Source organism: Cornus florida, unplaced genomic scaffold (genome assembly GCF_030987335.1).
Source record: "Cornus florida cultivar Cherokee Brave unplaced genomic scaffold, ASM3098733v1 CherokeeBrave_3.0.0_Hap2_Chr10, whole genome shotgun sequence".
Lineage (NCBI taxonomy): Eukaryota > Viridiplantae > Streptophyta > Magnoliopsida > Cornales > Cornaceae > Cornus > Cornus florida.
Genome location: NW_026775580.1, coordinates 17,328,938 through 17,345,425, shown reverse-complemented (window position 1 = coordinate 17,345,425; position 16,488 = coordinate 17,328,938).

Genomic DNA, 16,488 nt, shown 5'->3' with positions numbered 1-16,488 from the left:
CTTCATATTCTCTCTCTTGCACAATGGCCTGAAGTTAGCCACCAAAAAGAGAGAGTTTGGTGTTCAAATCATTTTTTGAGTATTTACAAACTCTAGCACGCCCGCAAACTCCATCGGGCCGAAGAACTCTAAGGCCGTAGCCACAGACGATGATCCGGAAGAAAAACATAAGCTAGCTCAGGTTGGTAGCTCTACCTTGGGCCCTGTGGATGAACTAGCTATACAATCAAAATTATCAATAGTTCAAACACAGGTGTGCTCTCTGTTAGACACTACAAGAAATGTGGGCTTTTACGACATAGTATTTACGGAGCTTCTTTATTTTGCCCCGTGATTACCACCATTTACGGAGTTTTTAAAAGAATCCTCGTAATTGTTACATTTTTTCACGAGGATTTAGTAGAATCTTTGTAGAAAATGTTTTTTACGGTGTATTAAAGAGGTCGTGAATATTTAGATATATTTACGGCATATTTGTACACTTTTCACGGGATAAATGTTGCTCGTTGATAAATATTACATTTAAGGCCTTTTTTTTCCCCGTAAATAAGCAATAGTACTTAAATTACTAAAATTACTTTAAAAATATATACAGAAAAGAATTAAAAAAATGAACTTAAGTTCTTTTATGGTGTATTATAGACGCCGTGAATAGATTTCACATCTAAGGCGTATTTTTTGCCCCGTAGATAAGCAATACTATTTTTAGCCTTCCCCTCGCTGGAAACTTAGTGCCAGATAAATTATTTTTTTAATTAAAAAATATTATTAAACATAATTAAGTTCTTTTACGGTGTAATAAAGACGCCGTGAATAAATTTCACATTTAAGGCGTCTTTTTTGCCCCGTAGATAAGCAATACTATTTTTAGCCTTCCCCTCGCTGGAAACTTAGTGCCAGATAAATTATTTTTTTAATTAAAAAATATTATTAAACATAATTAAGTTCTTTTACGGTGTAATAAAGACGCCGTGAATAAATTTCACATTTAAGGCGTCTTTTTTGCCCCGTAGATAGGCAATATTTTCCAAATAAAATTTTCCCCGCTAGCGGGAAACTTAGCACCAAATAGCAAAATAAATGAATTTTTTTTAATAAAAAACATAATTAAAAATTTGACAAAAACGACGTAATTTTTGTCAATACCTTATATATCATGTCTAAGCCTTTTCTCTCTCTACTCCCCTTTTCTCACGTTGAAGCTAGCCCTAATTTTCCCTCTGTGCTCTCTCTCTTTAGACGAAAAAGATGCAGATGATGATGTCCCTCTGGTTTGCCTCTCTATTGGAGCAGTGAAAGTCCAATCGAACCAAAGAAAGGCAAATCGAAGAGCCCTAGAAAACCCAAGGAAAGAGTTCTTAAATAGAGTTAGTCTGTCTCTCTCTCACTCACTCTCTCTCTCTCTCTGTATATAAATAATTATTTACATCTACAATTTTGCATTATTTATTTATTTGTATATATCGATATTGCTTGAGATTTCTATGTGTTAATTTGGGTTTGGGTGATTCATTTGTTTTTCTTCTTAAATAGAGTTAGTCTGTCTCTCTCTCACTCACTCTCTCTCTCTATATATAAATAATTATTTACATTTACAATTTTGCATTATTTATTTATTTGTATATATAGGTATTGCTTGAGATTTCTGTGTGTTAATTTGGGTTCGGGTGATTTATTTGTTTTTCTGCAGAATCACCAGCTGAGTTTTTTGCTGAGAGCAAGAACATTGCTGGGTTTGATAATGTGAGTTTCTTAGCCTCCTGTATAATTTCTGTGGGTTAGAATTTTAATGGTTTTGAGGCTATTTTTTGGGATTTTTTGTGAAGGGTAATTTATTTATTTATTTTTTTTTTCAATACTTGTATTAGTTTGTAGCTGAATAATTTTGATATGTACTATTTGTTGCATTAAATATATAATCTCTCATTTGTGATGATGGAAGCATGGTGTTAGTATTAGGAGAGTAATTGGCGAATTTATATCTAGTCCAGTGCCTCGATTGAATTAATTTGATTGGAAAAACTTTTTTGTTGTAAATTTTTGAAATTCTTTTTTTTTTTTTTGGGGGGGGGGAAGTTAGAAATTTTCCATTTATTTCTCTATGTGGGTGAAAACTAGATAAATATTCGCCTACTAAGAGAATTTGCAAATTTAAATTGTCTGAAGTTGGTTGTTAAATTCAGTGAATTAGGGGCAAAGTCAAATTCCGGATATCTGTATAGAAATCTGTTAGTACAAGTTCGTAGCTGTTCTTTTTCCTTCAATCGTCAATTTCTGCATTTTATTTTGCTTTCAGGGAAATCCCTCTACAATACTGTGAGAGAACTTGTTGAAAATGCTCTTGATTCAGTAGAATCCATTTCTGAGCTTCCTGTAGTAGAAGTAACAATGTAAGTGCTTTTCATTTGTGCATATTCCTACTATGGATTTCAGCATGACTTAGGTAGGCAAGCTTTAACATATGAGATAATCAAGCATGTCATTTAATACTTTAGTTTTACTATTTTCAATTCTTTGATGCTTTAGTGAAGAAATTGGAAGAAGCAAGTTTAATTCTATGATTGGTCCTGTTGATCGTGAACACGTTGATGAGGAACTTTATGATGATTTCGAGACAGCCAAGGCTTGTGAGGTGTGGGCCTTATACCTAAAATAGCCGAACAAGTATACCCACAGCTTCCCATTTTTAGGTGTTATCAAATCCACAATTTTTGTCTTAAAAGTTTTAAAAAATGTGGCAAATTAGTTTTAAAAAATCATCAACAAATGGCTTGAATAGATAAAAATATTTTTATCCGTTGGTCACAGGATTTGTTAGGTTGAAGAAAAAATTTACTGCCATGATAGATTTTGTGATGTATCCATTTATTGTACTGTGTACGCTGTTATACCCCAACCTTGACTATACAATATATAGTATTGTGGCATTTAATTCGATGGATAGGATTTTCATTGATTGAGCTTTTATTGGTCCACATAATTGATATTAATTACATTTCACCATGGCTAAAGGAAGCAGAAGGGGTGTGTACATATTTAATCACTTATGGATACTTGTATAAACTTTTACTTATTTCTGGAAGCTGTGTGAATATATCTATCATGTATAGCGCACATATTTCTCATAAACCATGGATAATTTTGATCGACAAGAGTGATTCTGCAAAGGACATTCATGGTAATCATCCAATTTATTAGCACCCTTTAGACTAGAGCCAATCACACCTTTACATAATTCCTTGAATTTTAACATTGATTTAATAATTCACATTTGTAAATTGTGGCTAGTAGCAGGCTACCTCTTTACTATGTAATCGTTTCACCATTCATCAACTGGCTGCTTGCCCTATTATATTGTCATCAAATATTTGTCCATAATATAGACATGTCACATGGATGAGACCAATAAGCTGAAGGCCCAACAAATTTTAAGAAGAGAGAAAAACTAAATAAAAATCAAACAGGTAGGATCGTATGATCCTCTGATTCAAATCGTAACTTTGACAACCATGTTTGTTACTGACTCTTACTAATGTAAAACGTGCTTCAATTTAATGCCCTACTTGTTGAGGATCTCTTAAAATCAAATCTTGTATATTTTCAGGTGCAATCACTGGAGCTATAACAACTCCTTTTGATGTCATAAAAACTAGATTAATGGTTCAGGTACAGATAATGGATCTTTTTTCTTACTTTTCTTTTTGTCTTAATCTTTTTCATAGAAGGGGAGTAATGCAAATTCTTTCTTCATTTCATCTTTTCAACCTTTGCAGGGGTCAGTAAACCAGTACAAAGGTATATTTGATTGTGTTAGGACTATCATTAGAGAAGAAGGGACTCCTGCTCTTCTAAAGGTATGCTCTTCCACGCTACGCCTTTTATCCCATAAGATGCAATTCAAAGTATAGTAATCATTCTTTGTGTTCTTTTCTCTCGTTGCTCTTTTCAATTTACATGATAGCATGGGAAACTATTAAGAAAAATGTCCTAATTTTGTTAAGATAGATAGCATTTCTAACTTATGGACAATGAGGGTCATATTTGAATAGGAATTGACTTAAATTAAAATTATATAAAACACTCTTAATCAAAACTAATAGATACATATACAGAAAGAGATTGACGAACCTTGATTTTTTGCTCCAAATTGATGTGTATAGCCATCTGAAATTTGAAGAAATTGTGGATTCAAAATAGGAACCCTAGTTTCTTCATAGAACGAACAAATACAAGCAATCTTCGATGCCTCCCTCAATGAATTGTCAAACTTTGCTTCAAATTAGAGCAAGGATTAGGGTTCTTTTATGGAGATCTTCGTTTCAAAAACTCATGTCTGACAGCTTCAACAACTTGAATAAGTTAGCTTCAAATCAAATCTCATACATCTACACCATATAAAAATAATTTGTGAAAATAACACTTAGAACAACCCACACATCTACACTTTCATACACACATATATGCATACATGAAAAATAATATCTAAAAAGAAGGCAAAATACCCAAACTCTGCCACACATCTACAACACAAGATCTCATCCACCAACACCATACCAAAGTAAAATAAAACAAGATAATTAAGGACCAAAATCAATAAACTAAAATACGCTCAGAGTGTAGTGAGAGTTATTTCATTACCAACGTACTGTCACACCCCAAAACCATAGGGCGTGATAATAAGGTTAAAACAAAAAAAAATGGAACAGCAGTTTTCAGCTTAAGAAAATTCTGCGCAGCGGTTCCTCAAAAAAACATAGAAAAATCAATTATTATCGAAATGAAACAAACTAAATTTTTTTAGAAACTAGACTTAGATGAAAATGTGACCGAGTCACTCCCGGATGCTAGAAAAACACCAAGGAAAACAGTTTTTGGAAGGAAGAAAGCTCTCACAGCTTGTGCTGAAATGGAACCAAGTGTAAAACTTTGGCCTGCTTAGTCTTTTAGAGAGCCAATAAAATTTTGGGGCCTTAACCTTTAGAAACTAGACACTTGAAATAATAAAACTGGAAACTTTCATAATTTATTGATTTCGGGAAGGCCGTCAAATTCTTTTCTCAAATTCAGTTTCCAAACTGTGACCAGAAACCAAACAGCAGATGATATAAGATTTTTTAAAAAATATCCACCAATTGAAAAATTATAAAAATTTTGTGAGAGACTTTATACACAAAGGGAAACATATGGTAAAAATTTCACAGCGTTTGAAGCACTACAACCTCTGATTAAAATTCGTTTCCAAGACAGTACTAGAGGAAATTTAAAACAGATTTTTTTTTTCTTTAAATAAAACCCTCTAACAGAAAATTCAGAGCTTACCCCCATGAACAACTTATATAATACATAGGCATAACAAAGATCTAAAAAGGCTAAGAATATATATATTGCATAAAGTCATCCATAGAAAGATAATTTCAGTCCAAATTTGTACACCCAAAATAAAGAGTCACAGCTCTGATGCCCAGTCACTAAGTACATATGCTACCATTAGCAGGCTATACACAAAACATCTAGATACAGTACCCTGTCCTAAAGAACACATAGCAGAGAGCATATTGTCATCTTTACTCTAGCACAACAACCACGACCTTAACATTGTTTCATAAGGCATCAAACATGAACAAAATAGTACTTTAGGCTAATATTTTACACAAAAACACCAAGCAGAAGATGCTCCACAAAAGGATCCCATCTATGGGAACTCAAGCTCGGGTCTAGCATTGTCGTCCTGAGCACCAAGACCTGAAAAATAACAAGGGTGAGACAATGCCCAGTAGGAAAGCCTTTAACAAATGCCTCCATGAGGTTTTAACTTTTAGGTACATGATCTGATTAAGCAGAATTATTTTGGCGTAAAATTGATAATATACATCAGTCTACCAACATGCTAAGTTCTGATTGGAAAATAATTTAACCATGTAGAGTTCTGAAATAAAATCATAAGCAATACTTGTATGTAAACAAAACTCAGATCATGACCAAGCATATGTATAATATCTTAGCTAAAATCAAGCATTTGACTACAAGAAAATCATGTACTTGTAACAAGAAAAACTATAATTTCATGGAACATTAAATTGGGAAACAGAACTTTAAAAAAATAACTGTCGGCTGTAAGAGTTAAAGAGAATCCCTACCCAATTGAAGTTAACAACTGGAGGTGGTGAGATTAGATGGTGTGTGGGTAAAATGCCTACATTTTTAGCCTTAGTCTGAACCCTTCTTCTTCTTCTTAACTTTCTGTTCTTCTTTCTCTCTGTCAGACAACCCACGGCTAGAAGTTTTCTTTTAGGCTTGGCATGCAACAACTATGAGGGAACTAGTTACAAGTGTAGTGCTAAATAATTAAACGTGTCTCCAAGTTTTGCATATGAATGACACCTAGTTCTAGATCCCCTACATGCTGCCACATGCAAACCCACTAAACCACATTCTATTAATATCTCAATACTCCCTCATTTCCAAAAGTAATCACTCAATGGCTCTACCCATTTTATTTATTTCTTTATTTCTTTATTTTTATTATTATTTGTTAACAACTAAATTCATCCCATGAGTAAAATAGAAAAATTAAATGAAACTTATGACTATAAATTAAATACTAGATCAAAAAATTATATACTAGACAATTAAGGAATTATAAATTGCCAACGAACCGTGCACAACTGATGCATTTAAATAAATTCCAAGCAATTAGGGATGTACTAATATTGAAATGCAACACATGAAATAGGTAGAAAGAAATTTAATCAAAAATCATGTAATTCTGGTCCTAAACATAGGGAAGACTTAATTAAATTTAAGGTTGTCACACTTACTCTTTGAACAGACCATTTTCTGCCTTTATTCACATTATCATGAATATAGTTAGATATTCTTCTTGCTAGACTTTTGACAATTTTTTTTTATCTTTTGTGATAGGTTAGTAGACAAAATAATTAAGCAAATAGTGATGGATAAAGAATGGATGCACATGACTTACAGGTTATTATTTGTAGTGGAGTGTGCTTATAAAAGTTAATATTGTCTACACTAATTTTAAGTTTAATTAAATGTTAAAGCTTTAATTTTATAGAGTTGATCCAAAGTATTTAGAAGGAGCACGGAGGTTTGCTGATCAGGCGCAAGCGAATGCGGGCCATCCAGAAAAGATTTTATGCCCGTGTAATTGTTGTCTAAATGCAAAGCACCAACACTTCGACATGGTGTTAAGGCATTTATTGGAAAATGGAATGGATCAATCATACACGATCTGGTACTTTCACGGGGAAAATCTGAGTGAATCTCCCCAACATGGAAGTGATGTAAATGACGTTGAAATGCCAGAGACGTATCAGATGTATAGAGATATTTTCTTTGATGGTGGTTGTGGAGGGAAAAAAACTCCCTCCAATAAAAAGCGCACACGTCACCACTACCCATGTCTACATTCCAAGGACATATAAGGCCCATCATGCTCAAGCCCAAGTTGAGGGTATTTACAGCCCAAGACCATTGTCACTTGTCCTCTAACTTCCATCAAGGCCGAATCAAGAAGTCATCAGCCCAGCTTATGAGTATTTAACATCCGGCCTGTTACTCAAGCCCAGCCGGATCAAAATATATTCAGCCCAAGAATGCACAAGTCCTACCATTTAAAGGATTTACTGTAGAAGGAAAATTCTGATAGGAAGTTCTGTACAAGGCAAGTTCTATGTATGGAAAATTCGACAATGGAAAGAACTCTATTAGAAAAGAATGGTTATATAGAAAGAATTGGAGGGCAAGCAAGGTGAGTCCTACCATAATTTTGTAATCTTTTGTGTATAAATAGAGGCTAAGACCTCCAATAAAAGATCAAGCAATTCTACGCTTCTCTACACACTGTTCTTATTTAGTTTTATTGTTTTTGAGTGAGTTGTTTTATTTTTCTCAATCATTATTGGTTGAGCGAAATTTTACACCTACACTTTGGTGCCGTCTTTGGGAAGCGTATAAAAATATATTCCCACTTGTTCTTCAAATTAAATCCTTTAGTCGTGTCTGGAATGTCAAACGGAGAGTCAGCAATGAATCAACAGATAGAATTGATGCAAAAGATGTGAGAAGAGTTCTTGCACCAATTTGAGACACTCCGGCAAGCAAACGATACGAGTGTCGCCCAGATAGCTGCGCTTCAGCAACAGACTCATACGTTGCACACGGCCATGGTCAGGCTAACGCCACAACCACCACCAGGTGCTACAGCACCACCCCCCACTCGGAATTTACCTCCGGTTCACGAGCCTCCAGCCAACGAGACACCACCTAACGCGGCTCGACCTAGTGAGGTTCAGCAAAAGCAAGGGACGAGGTCCGAGGCAGTTGCTTCAGATAATCTCCCGCATCGCACACAGGACGAACAGGCCGAGTCCAGCCATAGGCTTACGGTATGGTCCAATGGCGTTCCAAATGGCGTACGTGTACAAGATGCCTTCGACGAAAAGAAGCTTTTGAGAGTCCAGACACCAACCGAGATGGCTAGAGAGCACAAGAACTCCTTGGTCAAGACCCCCTTTACTGACGAAGTGTACCTTGTGGAGAGGCCGAAGAAGTTCACTATGCCATCCTTCACCCAGTTCGATGGGGCAGGAGACCCCTCTCGGCATCTCGATCATTATGCGCAAAAGATGGCACTGGATGATCATAACGATCCGTGGATGTGTAAGGTTTTTCCTACTAGTTTAACCGGAGCAGCGTTAGAATGGTTCAGGAATAGGCCACACAAGTCTATCCCTGACTATGAGACCTTGTGCACTATGTTCTTAGCCCAGTATTGTGGAAATAAGAAGCAGAAGAAAAGTATCGCCAGCCTTTTTACCATAAGGCAAAGGAAGGGAGAAACTCTCCAAGATTTTTTATCCAGGTTTAACATGGAGGCCTCGGAGATAGCAGATTGCCACCCTGCCACGGCAATCGAAACATTTAAGTTGGCAATGATCCAGGGAACCAAGTTTCACACATCCTTGGTCAAATATTCCCCCCCCCCCCCCCCGGATATGCAGACTTTGAACGCTAGGGCACAAATCTACATTCGGTTGGAGGAAAACGTAGCCCACCGTGCACAGCACGCTACCCTCGTCACAGTGGAAAACAAGTCTAGAGAGAAAGCTACGAGCACAAGGATGCAGAAGGTTCCTCATACCGCCACACAAGTCACCCAAGCATCTGAGAAAAGGCGAAGGACAGAGGACACGCCTACCCCTCTCCATACTACCTTGGCGCGCCTATTCCAAGAGAATAAGACGAGGTTTGCGACTCCTCAGCCCATGAAACAACCCTTGGAGCAGAGAGACAAAAGCAAACATTGTGCCTACCATAGAGATTATGGGCACACTACCAATGATTGCAGGTCCGTACAGCGACAGGTAGAAAGCATGATAGCGAGAGGCGAATTGGTGGAGTATCTCGCCACGAAGGAGCACGTAAAACCTCGGGAGGTTAACCCTCGACGGGTAGAGGGCGGCCAGGTAAAGGTTATCCATGCTATACATGGAAGGTCAGAGGATAATGAAGAGTCTGAAGAGTTGTACAGATCCAGGCTGAGGGAGGCTCATAAGTTACGAAGATTGTCTTCGGTAAACACGGTTGCACCAGGCAGCATCAACACTGGATTCGGTAACAATGATCTTTCTAGAGTCCAGCGCCCGCATGAGGACCCCTTGGTCATCAGCCTCCTGGTAGCGAATTATATGATCAGGAGAGTGCTGATAGATCTAGGAAGTAGCGCCAACATCATTACAAAAACAGCTTTTGATCAGTTGGGGGTTTCACCATCATCCATCAGGCCAACTTCCAGCCCCCTAATGGGATTTGATGGCACTAAGGTGAATCCGCTTGGGGTGATTGATCTATCCGTTACTGCAGCAAAGAGGACTCTGAAGGAAAACTTCGTCGTGATAAAGATTCATCCATCTTATAACCTCATTATGGGGAGAGGTTGGATCCATCGTATGAACGGAGTCCCCTCTACACTTCATCAAGTAATGAGGTGTTTATCCCCGGATGGCAGGGAGGTCATCGACCTTTGGGGAGACCAGGTTGCTGCAAAAGAATGTTACATGCTAACGTTACATGAATCAAAGAAAGCGTCGAAATCACCTCAGTCAGAGGCGAATCCCAAAGACGCAATCAAATAGCAGTTACAGTACCCTCTGCCCAAGTATCTCAAGGCAGAGGAAGAAGCTGAAGCTGAAGCACCTACCGAGGAGTCCCTCGAAGCTATAGAGGTAGTCCTCGGAGACCCTCACAAGATCACCTACATTGGCTCATCTTGCACAGCCGAAGAGATGATCAGGGTCATTCAGTGCAATTCGGATGTCTTTGCCTGGGATCACTCGGACATGGTGGGGATCGATCCTACAGTCTCATGCCATAGTCTGAGGGTTAACCCAGAGTTCAGGCCAGTCAAACAGAGGCACCGACGGTTCGCACCTGAACGGAATCCCATAATAGCTGAGGAAGTAAATAAACTATTACAAGCAGGATTCATTCGAAAGGTGCAATACCCACAATGGCTCTCAAATGTAGTAGTCGTTCAAAAGAAGAATGGGAAATGGAGGGTATGCGTAGATTATACCAACCTTAACAAAGCTTGTCCAAAAGATAGCTTTCCTCTGCCCAAGATTGATCAAATGGTGGATGCTACGAAGGGATATGAAAAGCTCACATTCCTCGATGCATACTCCGGCTATAATCAGATTCCCATGAATCCTGAAGATGAGGAGAAAACCGCTTTCATCACAGAAACGGGCACTTACTGCTACAGAGTGATGCCCTTCGGTCTAAAGAATGCCGGAGCCACCTACCAGCAACTTGTCAATAAAATTTTCAATAATCTGCTGGGAAATACAGTTGAGCCTATATCGATGATATGGTGGTCAAAAGTATACGGAAAGAGGACCACCCGAAGCACCTCCAGGAGGTCTTTGATACTCTCAAGAGATACAATATGAAGCTGAACCCCACCAAGTGCTCCTTCGCCGTCTCGTCAGGACAGTTCCTTGGGCACGTCGTAAATAAAAGAGGAATAGAAGTAAGCCCAGCTCAGGTAAAGGCACTCATACAGAACCAGGAGCCAAAAACCCGTAGGGAAGTGCAAGTTCTAACCGGCCGAATTACAGCTCTCAGCCAGTTCATATCCCGATTATCTGATAAGTATAAACCTTTCTTTGATGCTATTCGATCCAAAAACAAAGATATGTGGGGACCTCAGCAGCAGGAAGCTCTCAATCAATTGAAAAGCTACATGACAAAACCCCCAATCCTTTCTGCTCCAACGCCCGGAGACACTCTCATCCTGTACCTGGCAGTATCAGCTGTAGCAACAAGCGCAGTGTTGATCAAAGAAGGAGGCAAGGTTCAGCACCCAAACTTTTACATAAGCAAAACGATGACGGATGCCGAGACACGGTACAGCAAGATAGAAAAGGTAATCATGGCGTTAATTTATGCCAAGAGGAAACTTCGACATTACTTCGAGTCTCACAGCATAGTGGTACTTACAAACCACCCTATACGGGCTATCCTAGCTAAACCAGACCTGTCTGGTCGAATTACAAAATGGGCTATTGAACTTAGCTCTTTTGACATCACCTATGCACCGAAGGTATCTCACAAGGGGCAGTCGGTAGCGGATTTCTTACTAGAGTACGAAGATCAACCTGAGGAACCGACACTTCAAGAGCCATACTGGGAGTTACGGGTTGATGGCTCTTCCAACCGGAAAAGGGCAGGGGCCGGGATTGACATCACAACACCCGAAGGTACCAAGCTGCAGTAGTCAATTTTGCTAGATTTCCCATCTACTAATAACGAGGCCGAGTATGAGGCGATGCTCGCCGGACTTCGGCTAGCTAAACAGCTACAGGTACGATGTTTAAAAGTTTTTAGTGACTCACAGCTTGTGATCAATCAAGTGACAGGGCAATATTCTCCTAAGGAGGAACGTATGAAGTCATACAAAGATGCTGTAGAGAGTGTTATCCGGGAGTTCGATCAAATCGAATTCCATCAGGTACCACGAGATGAAAATGCCGAAGCAGATCGATTGGCCGCAGCCGCATCATCTTCAGATGAAGAGTTGATTCGGCTTGTTCCAATCGATGTTCTCGAAGAACCCAGCATTAATCCCCGGTAAGAGGTGATGGTGATCCCGGAAGTACCACGCGAGCCCTGCTGGATTGATCCAATCGAGGCCTACCTCAAGGAAGGGGTTCTCCCGAATCAGAAAGCTGAGGCAAGGAAGCTTAGGCTTACCGCGGCTAAGTACGCAATCATCAATAACCAGTTGTACCGAAGGTCATTCTCCGGTCCCTATCTCAAGTGTTTAACCCCTACTGAGGCTCTCACGATTCTAAAACAAGTTCATGAAGGAGATTATGGAAACCACTCCGGAGGAAGATCCCTTGCACACAAAATTCTAACCCAAGGTTATTTCTAGCCATACTTGGCTCGGAATGCCGAGGAATACTCAAGACGATGTGACAAGTGTCAGCGCCATGGTCCAATAAAGCACCAACCTGCCAAAGGTTTGCACGCCATGGCTAATCCGTGGCCGTTCGCCCAATGGGGGATTGATATAGTAGGACCATTACCCAAAACCATGGAAAAAAAGGAACATGTGCTTCTGGCTACGGATTACTTCACCAAGTGGGTGGAAGTAGAAGCCTTCTCTAGCGTCACCCACGAAGAAGTAAAGCATTTCATTTGGAGCAACATTATTTGCCGGTTTGGGGTACCAAAAGTCATCGTAATGGACAATGGTAAGAACCTCGATAACAGAAGTACAAGGAAATTCTTTAGCGAACATGGAATCCTGCAAAAATTGGCTGCAGTTAGTCATCCACAAGGCAATGGGCAAGCTGAAATAACTAATCACACGATATTCGGGTGCTTAAAGAAAAAATTGGAGAAATTGAAGACAAAGTGGTACGAGAATCTCCCTCAAGTGCTTTGGGCCTATCGAACCACTCCAAGACGACCCACGGGAGAAATCCCATTTGCTATGGCATATGGATCCGAAGCTGTCATTCCTACCGAGTCCATAATCCCAACCCTTCGGACATCCTTGGTACTGGAGGGGAACAATGAGCAACAACTCGAACATAGCCTTGATTTGGTGGACGAAAGGAGAGATGCAGCAGCAATTCGTCTCGCGGCATACCAACAGCAGGTGTGTAACAGTTATAACAAACGCGTCAGATTCAGGAGCTTTGTGGTAGGCGATTGGGTTTTGAAGTAGGAGACAGCTCATGTAAAGAAACTAGAACCTAATTGGACCGGACCCTACAGGGTTACCAAAGTAGTGGGGAAAGGAGCATATCGTTTGGCCGAAGCTGGCGGACGTCCCATTGCGCGTCCTTGGAACGCAATACACCTGAAAAGGTATTTCCATTAGTTAAGTTTGTCCATTTTGCTACAACTTCTTCACAAATAAAGCTACGTATGTCCACAGTCAGACAGGCTTTTCTTTATTTTGCTATTTTTGTTTCTTTTTATAAAAATGGGGGGCCATACTATGCATGGCATTTCGTCTGATTTTTTCAGTCTGATTTTTTCACAAAAAAAAAAAAAAAAAAAAAAAAGCAACAAAACATGAGTTATGGCCTGTGCTTAAACCTTTCTATCCCACATCGACAAAAAAGTATGTGCCACATTCTGTTATATATGGAAATATTCAAATAGTTAATTACGGTGTAAGGAGGGCCCACTGGTATTTAAGGCTGTCAAGCTCAATACCAGAGGCATTCCTTACACCGACCTTTTTGACAAAATTTAGTCTATGTCCCACATCGGATAGAAATAGAAAAGAAATGTGGTTCATATATGCGTGGTCCACAACATTTGGTTGCCAAGAAGGGAGTATCAGTGGAGGCAGGTCTCTAAAGTCAACAAATGGAAAACTTCACAGCCACTGTTACTCGCTTTCTTAGCCTCCTATCATTTTTGAGTCCTCGGCCTCATGATAAGTGGTTTGAGGAAAAATGTAAAACAAACCTCCCCTCAGGCTCAGCGCCGGGGAGTAATTCATTCGCCTTGGACCTTAAGTGTCCAGTTCGGCACAACCTCCCCTCAAGCTCAGCGCCGGGGAGTAGTTCTCTCGCCTCGGACCCTAAGTGTTAGGCTCGGCAAGAATCTCGCCTCGGACCCTAAGTGTTCGGCTCGGCGAAAATCACGCCTCGGACCCTAAGTGTTCGGCTCGGCAAGAATCTCGCCTCAGACCCTAAGTGTTCGGCTCGGCGAAAATCACGCCTCGGACCCTAAGTGTTCAGCTCAGCGAAAATCACGCCTCGGACCCTAAGTGTTCGGCTCGGCGAAAATCACGCCTTGGACCCTAAGTGTTCGGCTCGGCAAGAATCTCGCCTCGGACCCTAAGTGTTCGGCTCGGCGAAAATCACGCCTTGGACCCTAAGTGTTCGGCTCGGCAAAACCCCCCTCCGGCTCCACGCCAGGGAATGTATAATTCGCCTCGGATCCTAAGTATCCGAGACAGCTTCGGACCCTAAGTGTCCTATTCAGCACTAGTCCTCCACGACTCAGTGCCGAGGGATAATTAGCCTCGAATCCTAAATATCCGAGATAGATCTGGACCCTAAGTGTCCTATTCAGCAATATTCCTCCACACTCAGTGCCGAGGAGTATTCACTTTAGACCTCTGGTACCCGGATCAGAACTCTTTCCTCCGGACTCCAAGTGTTTAATACCCTGTGGATGCGGATACATCATAAGTTCATCATACTCCACCCCACATCAGGAACACACGAGAAGCAAAGAGTATGTATACGTCTACTGCAGGCAAGTAAAAGGCAAGGAGGGTTCATTTAACAGTTAAATCATTGTCCATATGAGTCATCCTGCAATATCAACTAAACTGTTAAAAGGATCTCCTTCTTCCCACAATCCTTGCGTTTTCACGGATAGCATAAATCCGAAGCATAAAAACAATGTTTAATGTTTAAACACATTACCAGTCAGAGAAATATGAACAGTATCAAGAGCATACAGCAAAAACAAGTCAGGCAAGCCTAAAACAAAAAGTTATATTCATTACTCATTATCCCAAAACAGGCTGTTCATAAAAACAAAATACATGGTTCTACTTCCTCTTCGGATCAAATGGAGTAGATTCAAAAGCATCCAATACATTAGGACTTGAGGTAGGAGGAGTTGAAGCCGCAGGAGCAGGGGAGCTAGGAGTACCTTTCAGGTGTGCCTTCACCATCTCGGCAAAGCGGATTTCAGCTTCCAAAGCCTCTGGCCCTTCATCGTATGGGAAGTGCACCCCCACCTGCTTGTCAAAAGCGTCCGGATCCATCATCTTAGGGCCTGAGCCCTGATTATAGCCAGACCGGAATGCTTTAGCACTAGCCAGGTGCGCCAGACAGGAGTAGCGCCCTTGCATTTGCTTCCCTGCCATGAAGCAAGTAGTAAGAGCCTCGGTCAGGCGTTGAACCTCGGCCTGAAGAGAATTCACCTTAGCCTCAGAGGCTGACAACTGCCTCTTATACGCATCCTTGGCTTCAGAAGCTATCTTCAGATTGGTAGAGGCAGTAGTGGCTCTCTTCTCTGCGTTGTCAAGATCCTTTTCCAACTTCTTGATGGAGAGGGATTGAGCTTCAGCAGTGGCGCAGAGGGCCATGGTGTGATATAGACTCTGTTTAACAGGGAAGCAAATATAAGCATAAATAGAAACACAAGCAAGCAAGAGTAACATAATTCTGAAGGAGCAATGCGAACCTCTATGGCCCGGACTGGGGCAGAGGGGAGTAGTTGCTCCAACCCCATTTGGCTGATGGCCTCCTCGTCCTTTGGGAGCCACATTCCTCGAGCCACCGCCAGTGCAGCTGAAGGGTCTGTAATCACAGAATCCCCTAAGTGCAGGACTGACCTATCAGCCCTGGTGAAGGAAGGAGTCCAAGGAGTCCCAATTTCAGCTAGAACAAAGGCCCTGACTTCATCTTCAGGTTCGGCCTCTCCAGCCTTTTTTCCTCTGCTTTTAGGAGGGACCTTGCCCTTGCCAGAGGATGAGGGGTTGAGGTGAGATTTCTTCATTGGTGGTTCCTCAACCTCCACCTCATCCTCAGTTGATCTAATAACGACCAAGGGCTGGGCATCTTCGGCTTTCTTTTTTAAAGCCTCAGCCCTTCGTATCTCCTCCTCAGTCATGGGAAAACTGTCAAAGGATGGTAGAAACAGATCCATGAGGTCTGCAGCAACGGCACTGGAGGAAATGTCCTTGAGGTTTGAAGAAGTTAGCAGGTCCTCGATAGGCGAGGGGTCACTCTAGACTCGTTCCTCAAGAAAAGAAAGTCTGTTCCTTGCTGCGGAGGATGGGAATGTAGCTGAAAAAACACCAAGAAACTCATAAATACGTCGAAACATTAAGACTTGGCAAGGAAAACAGCCAGAACACTTGGTATGAAGGGAGGTTAAATATTCTATACCTAATTTCCCGAACTTGCACGGGAT